The sequence below is a fragment of the Syngnathus typhle genome, linkage group LG10, assembly GCF_033458585.1.
Source record: "Syngnathus typhle isolate RoL2023-S1 ecotype Sweden linkage group LG10, RoL_Styp_1.0, whole genome shotgun sequence".
NCBI classification, from domain to species: Eukaryota; Metazoa; Chordata; class Actinopteri; order Syngnathiformes; family Syngnathidae; genus Syngnathus; species Syngnathus typhle.
The window spans coordinates 12,415,699-12,427,529 of NC_083747.1; positions in this window are offsets into that span (position 1 = coordinate 12,415,699).

The window sequence follows — 11,831 nt, forward strand, 5'->3', positions numbered from 1 at the left end:
GAGGAATCACATGCAGGGATGTGGGGAGGCAAACTGAGTCTCATTAAAGAAATGCAAACAAGGTAGGCCTACGCAAAAGAATCAGTCAGCATTCACCCCATCAATAAATAAATAAATAAATAAATAAATAAATAAAAAATTAATTTATTTTGATTTGAGCTGATAACGCAAACCAACTAACAAAGCTCGTGGAAAACAAACAAAACTAACACGTGGACATGAAAAAGTGACACGGAAACTAAATGTAATCAAAAGAAATTCAACACTTTGTGACTTTCATCCTGATTGCTTCACGATGGCCGTCAATGGAAACAGATCAGAATCATGTGTAATCTACATCGAAATGAAGCCCAAAAAATAATCGGTCTTAAATTGGATTTGGACCTTCAGGGGAAATCCAGCAATGTGGGCTTGCTCGCCCGGCGCCTCCCGCGAGTGCTCATATGAAGACCCTCCCTCAGTAGATGAGCATCATACCAGCATAAATCCCGCCAACCTCCAGGGGATTGTTAGCTTCTGTTTTTATTGAACGTGTCGGCCAGGAGAGTGTAATTTGCGGCGCGCGATCTGGCCGGATATAAATCCCGCTTGGACAGCGGAGCCGCCTCGGGAGGCGAGCCGTCTCGACTTGCTGGCGAAACAATGACGCACGAGACCGGACGGGAAGCATCGGATGGACATCGGCATTTTATACAATATCTGCAGGGATGAGAATGGCAAATGTGTCGGATACGATATTTGCCGATATCTTAAAGCCTGCTGTGATTCATTCACGATACATCAAAACACGGAAATCCGTGGAAAGTTCTCATCCCTGTATCTGTGCTAAGGTAATGTCGTCTGTGACGTCCAGCATGTTGATTGGAATCGGTTTTGGTCACCAAAGGACAAACGTTCTCGTGTTTGTAAAGGCAGGCCGTTGTTTTTCTTCCATGTTGTTATCTGGCTGTTTTGTTTTTCAATCCCTCTCGAGCGACTTTGGCTCCAAGGCTTCTTCTTCGCCTTCTGCTTGCTACGACATCACAAAATATGGTCCCAGGGTGGAAGCTTATTAAAATGCAAGCCTTATCTCTCGCTACCTCTGTTCCTGCATATTGATCATGTTTTTTGACGATGCCGTTGCAGTTTGATTGGAAAACCAGTAAACAGTCAAACTGAATCCGATAAGAGTGAAATGATCGAGTTTAGTCAGTTAGCTGCGTACTTGCGATGGCGCCCAAGTAGGCTTAAAGGAGATCAGTTTTTTTTTGTAGGCTGTAACAAAAGAATAGAGTCATTAGGGAAGTCAATTTTCCCTTTAACCTCCACCGATCTCCCGAACATACTATTGAGCGACGGGGTGTCATTGAAGCCTAGGTTAAGAGCCCCCCCCCCCCCCCCCGCCTTCGAGCACCTAGCTATTAAAAACAAGAGTCCTCGGAGCTCAGCAACGTACTCATAAGACAAAGTGTCGTCTTTCTTTAGACAAGACAAGCGATTATCAATATTAAAGTGGTGAGGTAGCAAATTTATGGCTGGGTCCTTCCCAGCACAGCCATGCCGGACTTGAGGGGCTTCAAGTGGGAATGCTCGTAAATAAGCCGTGTTATGGGCTCTGTGTGTGTTTTGGGGGAAGGTCAGCCAGTGGGCCGGAGGCATTGATCAGCTTTCGGTGTGAGAGGACGTTACAGAGACGGACAGACGGGGGAGTGCAGCCAAATGCTCGATTGTCACAGCAGACCGGGTCGGCCGATATTTTCTGCTTTAACATCCGGAAAAAGAGTAGAATGAGACGCCCCCCCCCCACTCAACAGGCTCCTCCACCAGGCTTATCTCGCTGGCAGTTCATCCTTGCGAGGAGCGGTGCTCGGCAGAAAGAGACATCTGCTCGCCGAGAGAATGCCCTAATTATTCATGAGCATTTAAGCATTCAGGATTTGCGCGGCGCGGCAGCATATGTGGCATTTCTCATAAGTGAGCGTCGGCCTCACTTGTTAATGGCCCTTCGTTTTGTACTCGCCGCTGCAAAATGCTCGCAACTAATAGCGTGTTTCACTCTCATTAATTACTTGCTGCAATTTTGAGGGGGAGAGATGATGTTCATGCAAGGGTGACAATGGCAGCTTGTTTTTGAACACGGATTCTTGAATCGACATATCCCACAGCAAAATGCGTCATGGTAAACTTGTCCGACTGCCGCTTTGGTACCATTGGGAAATTTTCCAGAACCTTTGCAATTTCCTTGGCAATTGTTTTGAAATGAAAACAAAATGGATGCAGGCCAGATTATATAAGGGTTTTACACATGAACCAATCTTTAGCCTCATAATACGTTTTTAATACGTGCAAGACCTTAGCGTGGCGAGGAAATATTTGGTGTGTGCTCACTGCTCTTAAAATGAGATTGGGGTCCAATCTTTTAATAAGCCAATATCAGCTCTTTTAAAATGGGTAAATATTGGCACATTTTTGCCAAATGTATTTTTTTTTTTACACAACGCATTACAACATACGACAAAGATGACATTTGAGATTGACATCCCATTCATCCCATAAAAAAAGCTAAAATTGACAAATTTTCCTTTCTGTAATTCATATCCGTATTGTCGGAAGGGTCAAACGACCAAAAAGACGTTATTTCAATTGTTATATCCTGTTTTTAGGTCATCCGCCAATTAATTGGTTAAAATCGTTTTATCCTGCCAAATAGCGGAGTCAGGATTTGCCTCCACATCGGCGACCAACACAGAATAACAAAAAAGTCAACGACAGCTGATAAAGATGACATGCACGTTTCCATGTAAGAGAAAGTTGCGCCATCATGTCCTCCGTTCCCCTTTAAGTTCGAGTCAGCATGTGCTGAATCATTTTGCTGGGAAATTGTCAATGCCGTACGAGTGTTTGTTTTCACGGGAGGATTCGCTACAAAACGACAGCGCATTGTGCTGATCTTTCAGGTGCTTTGGGGCCCTCCGACGATACTTTCTGATCTTGACAAACAAATCAGAAGGTGTTTTTTTTTTCATTTGTCTTCCTGTCTGACTTGAATGGCTCCCTATTCATATGTGTGTCATCCACAACAAAACCTTGTCACCCCACATAAAGCAGGCCGGCCAGCATCATCTGTCCCCAGCTGTTTACCTTTAGCTAAACAAAGGAGTCTGCCTTTTTGTTGTCGCCGGGATGGAGTGCTGCGTCGGCTGAGAGCTGTTATTCAACAGCCCCCCCCCCCCGCTTCAATTCAACAGGGAGAGAATCAATGGAGGCTTGGAGGATACAAGAGGGAAGATGTCAATGTGGGGGGTTGCTGGACATTTAGGAGCCACTAGCAATCCTTCTTCTCAAAAGGACCCAACAAAGGAGGCAGATCACAGGAAAACGTGAAAAGCAAACAAATAGCGGCGCACGCCTACTTCCTTGGTCATATGAGGTGTGTGCGGCAGCGGGAGCCGCTCTCCCGGGAGCGAGGCTTGAGTCGACGTCTCCGGAGGAGACTTAGCAAGCGTCGGTAAGAGCTGCGAGGTCTCGTTTGCATCTGCAAATGAGACGCGAGCCGGCTGGCCTGTGTCACCTTGGCAACAGGCCATCGGCGCCTCCTCGCCTGCTACATTAGCAGCCACGCTTGTCTGTCTGCTTGTCAGTCCACACCCCGCCTCCATCTGTCCCCACACGGCCGTGTGCTCGACCTGACTCCACCCGCGGGATAAAGCGTCCCCATAAATCTTTAGCACGGGGACCAAAAAAATTGCATTATTAAAGTTCAACGCAACGTGTTTTTCTGAGCGTCCGAGTGAATGGCATGGGCGGAGACCCGCCGCAGTCATGAAATTTACATGACGAGAGCCTGACAGCCGTCGCTCACCCGTTGGGAAGCAAACGAGTTGCACGGTGAAAAGCAACATGGCTGCCACAAAAGACCGCCTATGGAGCAAGCTGGCTCACTTCGAGGTCATATCGATAGGCTCGGTTTGGGGTTGCAAGACGTTCATTCCCCTTGGGTCAAAGGTGACCAAGCAGACCTCTATGGGGTTTTTTTTTTTTCTTCAGTCGACTTGCTTATTACAGTTCTGACCGGACTGGGTTCTCTCCAAAGAGCATCAAACAGCCGCAGCTCACTCAGAATCTTGCGGCATGGTTTATGACTGCAACAGAGATCAGAACAAAGAAAGCTGTCCCACTGGCCTCCTGTCAACTGCAGATATATTTCTGCTACTTGTTTACAAATCACCAAATGGTTTGCGTCCTGGAGACATTAAGGACGTGCTAAGTGAATCTAAACCCCAACCTTGAGTTTCTGTTCGGGATACTTCACTGACATTTTGACGAGGACTTGAGGAGGTTTCTCATCCTCTCAACTTTTCTTGACGCGTTTGTTCTCGTAATAATAGAAGCGCTGATTCAATCTCGAGTTCCTCTTTTCAATTTGTCATTGTTTGTCTTAAAGCGATCAGCTGCTTCTTTTATAGCATCATGAGTCAGTGCTCTGCTGAATCCAAACACCCCGTCAGGAAAATGATGTGCGGCCGTGTCATTTTGCGGCACTGCGAACACTCACGTTGTCTGTCAAAAAGCGGATGCACTCAACTTAGCTTTTTTTGCGCCACTTTTAGAGACTCTCCCCCCTTCACCCCTCCCTGCGCACATCCTGTTTACTCTTGTGACAACTGCCAACTGAATTTGGCTTGGGTTTGCCCCCCAAAAAGAAAATCCCTCGAGACATAATCCACAAACCACTCTTACTTAAGAATCTATTTTTTTTGCTTCCAAGTCACCCTTTTCTAAATCCAACTTTTGTGTCACCCATAATGATTAATTGAGAGGGATCAAGGTGACTAACGTTCAAGAACGACGTGACCAGTGGAGAGAAGTGCAGCTTGTGATGGAAAAGATGAGCGGAACTCCACGCTGACCCTAATTAACAGCCCGTGATGCAACTCTGCTTGACTGTAATATTCAAGACATGAAATCAGTCAATGCACTTACATCAGACAAATGGAAGTGACTAAATCATTGCAGCAAGTGGATGATGAATTGCATGAGGTAAGCCAGTGCGTCATTTGCCTGTTGAACCCGTTGATCAGTTTGGAAGGCGACCATACAAGTGTCATTTGCTAAGACTTTGACATCGGGTCAACACATTTTGTTCGAATCAAAAATTCACATAAACCGAAGTATCTTTAATGCATGGATTTTATAAAGGTTGAAAAACATGCTAACAGCGTGAACAAATGACAACACCATTACCTCAAAGTGGGGAAAAGCTTCCTTCTTTCAACGCTGCGGACACGTGATGGCTCGGAGTCTGAAGCGTGCGCGTCGCCAAGACATTTCTCACCGCCTTACAGAATGTTTCATGTCAGCGAATAAAAGGTGCGGGGAGGCCACTCAACGGGCCGCCGCTGGCCATGACACTTCAACGACACTTTCCAACTAGAAAATGCAATTCCTGGAGAAATTGCATGTGAAGACGAAGAAGCTGAATAAATATTTGGGGAATGCTATGTTCAAAGTTGGGACGGGTTTAATTAGTTGAAAAATGTAGACATTAGAAAGGAAAAACAACATTTTTGAAAGTTTGGCGTGAATTTCAAAATTGAAAATTTTTAATTTTTGCTAAGTGGCAGGTTGTGGAATAGATAGGCAAAAGATGAACATTTGAAAGTTGGAACAGGCTGAATCGGTCAAAAAATGTAGAAATTAGAAGGGAAAAACTGAATTTTGGAAAATTTGGCGTGAATTTCAAAATTGAATATTTGGAATTTTTGGTAAGTGGTGGAATAGGTAGGCAAAAGATGAACAGTTTAAAGTTGAATGGGTTGAATCAGTTGAAATATGTAGACATTAGAAGTGAAAAAACTAAATTTTGCGCAAATTTTAAACGTGAAAACGTGAAATCTTTTAACTTAGCAATTTTGGGAATGTTGAAAATCTTGCCCAATGTGATTTGAATGTGCTCAATGATGTGAATTTCAAACTGGAACGACGTAAAAGTGAAATGTTGAATGTGCCATTAAGAATGAATGGGGAAAAATTTGCCGTAAATTTGCGAATTTTGAGAAAACGGAAGTAGCAGAAGGACAGAAAAATAAGGAGACTAAAATAGAAGAAGAAGAAGAAGAAGAAAGTGAATGGTGTAGAAGTAGTATGAAGGCCTTAGCCTTCTTGTTCTTGTTTTTCTTAGCGCCTTCTTTTTTGGGAAGCTAACAAATGACTACCACTATTTCTTCCATTTATTCTTCTCTTTTATTTTTAGGGTTAGCAAAAATATTGGTCTTTTTTTGCACACCAGCATCTGTCCTTGCAGTTTGGTAACGAGCGCTAGTACGCAAGCGACCCCCCGCCGCGTGTAACTTAATAACGTGGGCAACATTGATGAATGTCCACTTTGTTGGAACAAACACCCCCTCTCGCTCGCTCCTGCTTGCCTGCACCGGCGGAGCAAATCTAATTGATAAGCAATCCCCACTTCCTACGAGAAAACGGCATCCCATCAGGCTGTATACGAGCGCTCCCGGCGTGCGCAGACAAGGATCTGTCCTCCCACATGTGTGACCTATTTTTTTTTCCCCTCCTCAAGACGTCCTGTAGGCAGTGAGCTACACCTCCGGCTGCCTTCGCCACAGGTCACGGCGTTTCTTGCGGATCCTACGGAGAGAAGGAGCTCGAGTCGTTCCTTTTGTCGCGGATCAATGTTAATCGAGGCTCCTTGTGTTTCTTTTACGAAACAGATATCGCTAACATTTCCTGACTTGTGCAAAAAGTGTTCTCAGATAAGACTTATGAATAGTGACGCCGGTGTTATGCAGAATTTGAAGCCCCTGTAGGCGAGATGGTTAAGCCGGATGCTGAGACGAAAGCTGGCCATTCCTTATATGCTAATTAAATCAATTAAACCATGTAAATAATGCAAATGGGCTGTGACAAGATGCTACACTTACTGAAAACAACAACACAAGAACGGCATCTACTCCAAGGCAAAATAAACTGAATTTGCCTTTCAACCGTCGCCTGAATATTAACTTGAAGAGCAAAGCTTTCTTGAATTCTAAATTCAGAAAAAAAAGAAGTCCTACAAAGTTCTGAGGAAATATGCTGCCGTGACTTAAAAAAAACTGTAAAGTGAATTTAGATCCATTTGTTAAAAACGATTCCCCTGCCACTTAGAAAACAGAGGGAGCCATGAGTACAAACTGTGTCAAATCAACACGGCAATCTACTAAAATGCAATTCGGCACAATTTGGAAAAACACACGTTTGGAATATAAGCGGCGTAGCAGGCTCGTGTTAATATGAATGGTGCGGTGGACGGGTCGAGAGACGGCACGTGCCGGCTCCCAGCTTTGAAGAAGTCGGTGGGAGCAAGTCTAGGTTCCTCTTTGCACAGCCAGTCTTTCCGGAAAAATCAGCTGGTCCCGGCCGGCATCCCAAGCTACTCGAAATGCATCATTTGCAAGTGTCGGGAGCTTTTTTTGTCAAATAAAACAGAGCCTTGCTGATGAACCGGGTCCAAAAGAGGTCAGGCATAAAATGACTTCAAAACTGCAGTTTGTTTACGCGCTGGCGGGAGGACGCTTCTACGACGAGCGCTACCAAATTGTGTTAAGAAAGCCGCCGTTTTCCCGGATTTTCTTTCTTGTGAACATGACAAGATTGTTTCTTTCTTAGAATCGTAACTGAATTGAACAATTAGCATGAAGCTTTGTAGAGGAATGTGACATTTGCCACAAAAGAATCAATTACATTTTATTGGAGATTTTGTTGCGTTTTGGAAGCCTTGAGATGTCTCATCATTGTTGTTCTTTCCCGTGAATAGTTTGTAGAGTTGCTGCAGATTTTCATGACACTTTGATAACAGAGGAAGAAGTGTCACATCATTCATTATAGGCAAGCTAACCGAATGTGCCTCACAACATTCAAAGTACAACATTGTACTACAATACAATATGATAAATATCTATTTTATATCTATTTTATTTATATTGTTTTATATCGATATTGATCAATATTTATTTTGTTTGTTGTGTGAAGTGCGGACATTTCATTTCCTCATAGAAGTTTATTTCTTCACGGTATTTTTTAAAATAAGCAAAATTATTCAGTCAACCAATTTCTTCTTTGATTTTTTTAATAGAATTTGCAGGATTAAGAAAACAAATTTAGTAAACATTCACTTTCACCAAACCTTAGAGTAAGAGGCACCACATTTAAGTGTGGCCAGATGTATGAAAGCGTCCAATTTGGTGCTGATCCAAATTAGGGCTATCCGACCTTGGCGGATGTTTGTTATTTCTCCTATGATAATCCAGCTGGAGAATGTAGTCCACCCCCCCCCCCCCCCAAAAAATGCGCTTATTTCATTCCGTCCTTGGAAGACTACAGTAGATTGAGCCAGGACGCCAATAAGGAAGGAACGCGTGGCAGATAAGGAGCGGTAAAGACGTGAAAGCCTGAAGGTCAGGCCTGCTGGTGCTCGGAGCTCCCCGGGCGCAGAAGATTCTGCTGACATCCGCTGTCTTTGTTCTGCGTAATTGGCTAAAAGACCGAGCAACTATATTTACACATCCCCCCCCGAAGAACATTAATTACAGGCTGAGGCAAAGGAAAAACCGAGCAAAAGCGTTCCAGAAGCGGCGGCTGTTTTGTAAAAGGATGGTGGGGAATATTCTGGACGGGGTGAGGACAAAATAAAATCAGCTTACAGCCTAGCCGAATTCCCTTTACCTGAAGTTCCACATTTTTAACTTTTGTCAAGTGGGAACAAGTTAAAGTTAAAAATAAAATCCAAAAACCTTTCAATATAATTAAATTTGCTATTTTAATATATTTGATGCGCCAACCAGAAAAAGTGAGAATGCAGTTATATAAAATTCAATACGAAGTCGGGTCGTTAGCTTTTTAGCAAACTTTGAACTGCTAGCTTGCGCAGAAGCGACGTTTTGTCGGAGGGGGGGGGGGGGGGGTTGGTAACGAGGTGGCGTTCCGAGATTCGCTGAGCAAACTACCTGGAATAGTTGTCAGTTGTCAATAAGTGGAGTCATGTGACTCAATGCGATTTCATCCGACGTCGCAATTCATAGCTCCCTGCTCATGTTGTCTTAAAGAGGCATTAGCAACAATCCTGCAAATGTCAACCCTGCTCATGGAGATCTTTATCCGTGTGTGTGACAATAAAACACATTCATCCGTCCAGATGAAGAAAGACAGCTTGGAAGCACAACGGAGGAAAAATGCCTCTTCACTAACACATGACCTTTGGCAATGTTGCATCATTGTTTATCCTGGCAAAAGCCCTCGAGAAAATAAAATAAAATAAAAAAAGGCGACAATCTGTGCTCGTTTTTTCCATTGATTAGTCACGGTGCAAAGGCTGCCTCCCAGAAATAACTCCGAAACATAAATGACAAACCGCAAATGAAAACATTGTTCTGTTTTTAGCGTTTGTTTGCCAGTTTAATCTGTTGGGCGAGAGGGGAAGTGCGGCTGTTTTCCCTGCGGGATCCTCCGCCGTGGCCGGCCGCCACCGGGAGCAAGCCAGGCATGATTAACATTCACATAAACATGACGGCTATGTCTAAGCGCTGGCTGGCTTCATTTGTATGCGCGCAAGGTAAAGGTCACTGCTTTTGCAAAGATATAATAAGTCAGCCCCTGCAGTTTGTATGCACGCATGCATGATTTAAAAGCTTCTCACTTCACCCAAAGCGCTGTTTTCATTTCTGCTGCGCTGTATTTTGCGTTCGACAAAGATCCGCCGCCATGCAAAATAGATGCGCTTGATGCAATTATATTTTGTATCATTAAGATTGAAAGTGCGGAAGGCTGTGTCCAATTTCTCCCCTTGCAGCCGTCTGGTGGGTACCTTGTTAACCACTTCCTGTTATTGTCTGCAACAGAAACTTGATGGTCATTGCACTGCGGGGGTTCATTGACACAGCGTCAAATGTCTGCAAAGCAGCGGGAAAAAGTAATGCTTGATTTTTTTTTGCTTGATTGAAGTTCTAAGTTTATTCATATGTATGCGGAATGACAACAAGAAACCTATTACTTCACACCCTCTGCGACGTATCGTACTGAATCGACTCAAAAAGATCCATGTATAGAAATAAGCATGGATTCTTCTTTTATCGGACACTCAACTGAACTCACAATAACAGCCCTTTGGCAAGTCGTGAAAAAATAAGTTCAAAGCAAATGGCTTCAAAGCAATTCAATGCCACGCCCACTTGAGCTTTACTGTCAAAGTAAACATAAACAAAGAGAACGGCAACTTGTGCATTACAACCGCAGCTTACCTTCATGCTAATATCTTTTAGCATGTATGTTGCGGCGCTTTAAATCTTTACAGATTGAAAATAGCAACGTGGACGCTGAGCCCATTCCTTTATCCTCAACAACAAATCATTTTGGCATCATACTGATGAGCTGAGCGGGTAGTTGAGGCATAAATATGAATATGACTGGCCACTGAAGGGAGGACTTTAAAAATAAGATGTGAACAAACAAATTTCCTTTTACGTTCACATTTGTTAACTTATTAGGATACTTGTTTGACTGAAACACATTTCCATGTTTTCCTTGAAATAAATAACAATTTGCAAATCCTCCTCCTCCCTAAACGGATTATGTTCAGCTTTAGAGGTTCTCTCTGTATCACAAAATGTTCCCGCCAGCGCGCTGCAGAAGACAAGTCGTGCGGCAGGATTAGGAGCACCTGACCCGGCCTCCTCGCCGAGTCGCTCAAGTCATTAAAACAGTTACTTTTAGCATCGGTCGGGACAATCCTCTGGATGTTTGCCGATTAAATGTGGAAATGTGGAACGGCGAACAAAGAACAAAGATGGGAAATCACGATAAAAGCCGGTGGGGATGGAATTAAAGTGGCACAAGGCGCATTTTGGGGAGGGGGGGTTACAAGATAGAGATAAAACTCCACAAAAGTAAAAGAACACATTGGGCGATTTACAACTGGCTCAGAGAGCAATTTGTGGCTTTATGGCTCACCTCCCAAGGAAAAGACAGGTACAGGCGTTTTCTTGCTTTCTGGCTCTGGGAATGAGAGCAGCGTGTAATTAGAGGGAAACACAACCAAGCAGCATGTAGCGAAAGCACTAAATCATATTTGTTTTTTTCATTGCATCACAATTTGCAAGTTTAGAACGCGTGACCACCACCTTATTATTTGGTAGAACAAAGCCAGCTGATGCAACTGAGCAAAACGGTCCAATTGGCCATTCTCGCTTTGTCCTTAATTCACATTGTTTTGTGTTTGTTTGCTTGGGTTGTAATCCGTGCCAATCATACGCTTGCTATTTCTTCGATTATATTTGCTCCCCTCACACCATTATTGGGCCTGAGCACGAGACGGCGAAAAGAACCTCTTAGAATCACTGCGTTTATTATTTTGAGGACCAAAAAACAATAACAAAAATTGGGGGGAAGTTTTTTTTTGCAGATTATCTAATTTGTTTGTGTAATTGTGTCATTATTATTATTATTATATCATGATTATGATGATGATTATTATTACTATTATTATTATGTAAGATTGTGCAGATTGTGGTAGACAGGCGGTTGCATGAAGGAAAACAGTTGGTGAGGAGGTTATGGAGTTGGCTGATGTAATTGAGATAGAATTAGATGGTATCAGCAGCGGGGTCGCCATGAATAAACACAGGGAGGGCATAGAGGACAATTGAGTGTGTGAAGGAGAAAAGGGCCGCCCCTCTGCGTGCATGTGTGTGCGTGTGCATGTGTGTGTAATATGCCTTCAAGCATGTGTAGCTTGCATGCATGCATGCGCGTGTGTGTGTCCGTGTGTGTGCGAGAGAGAGAGAGAGAGAGAGAGAGAGAGA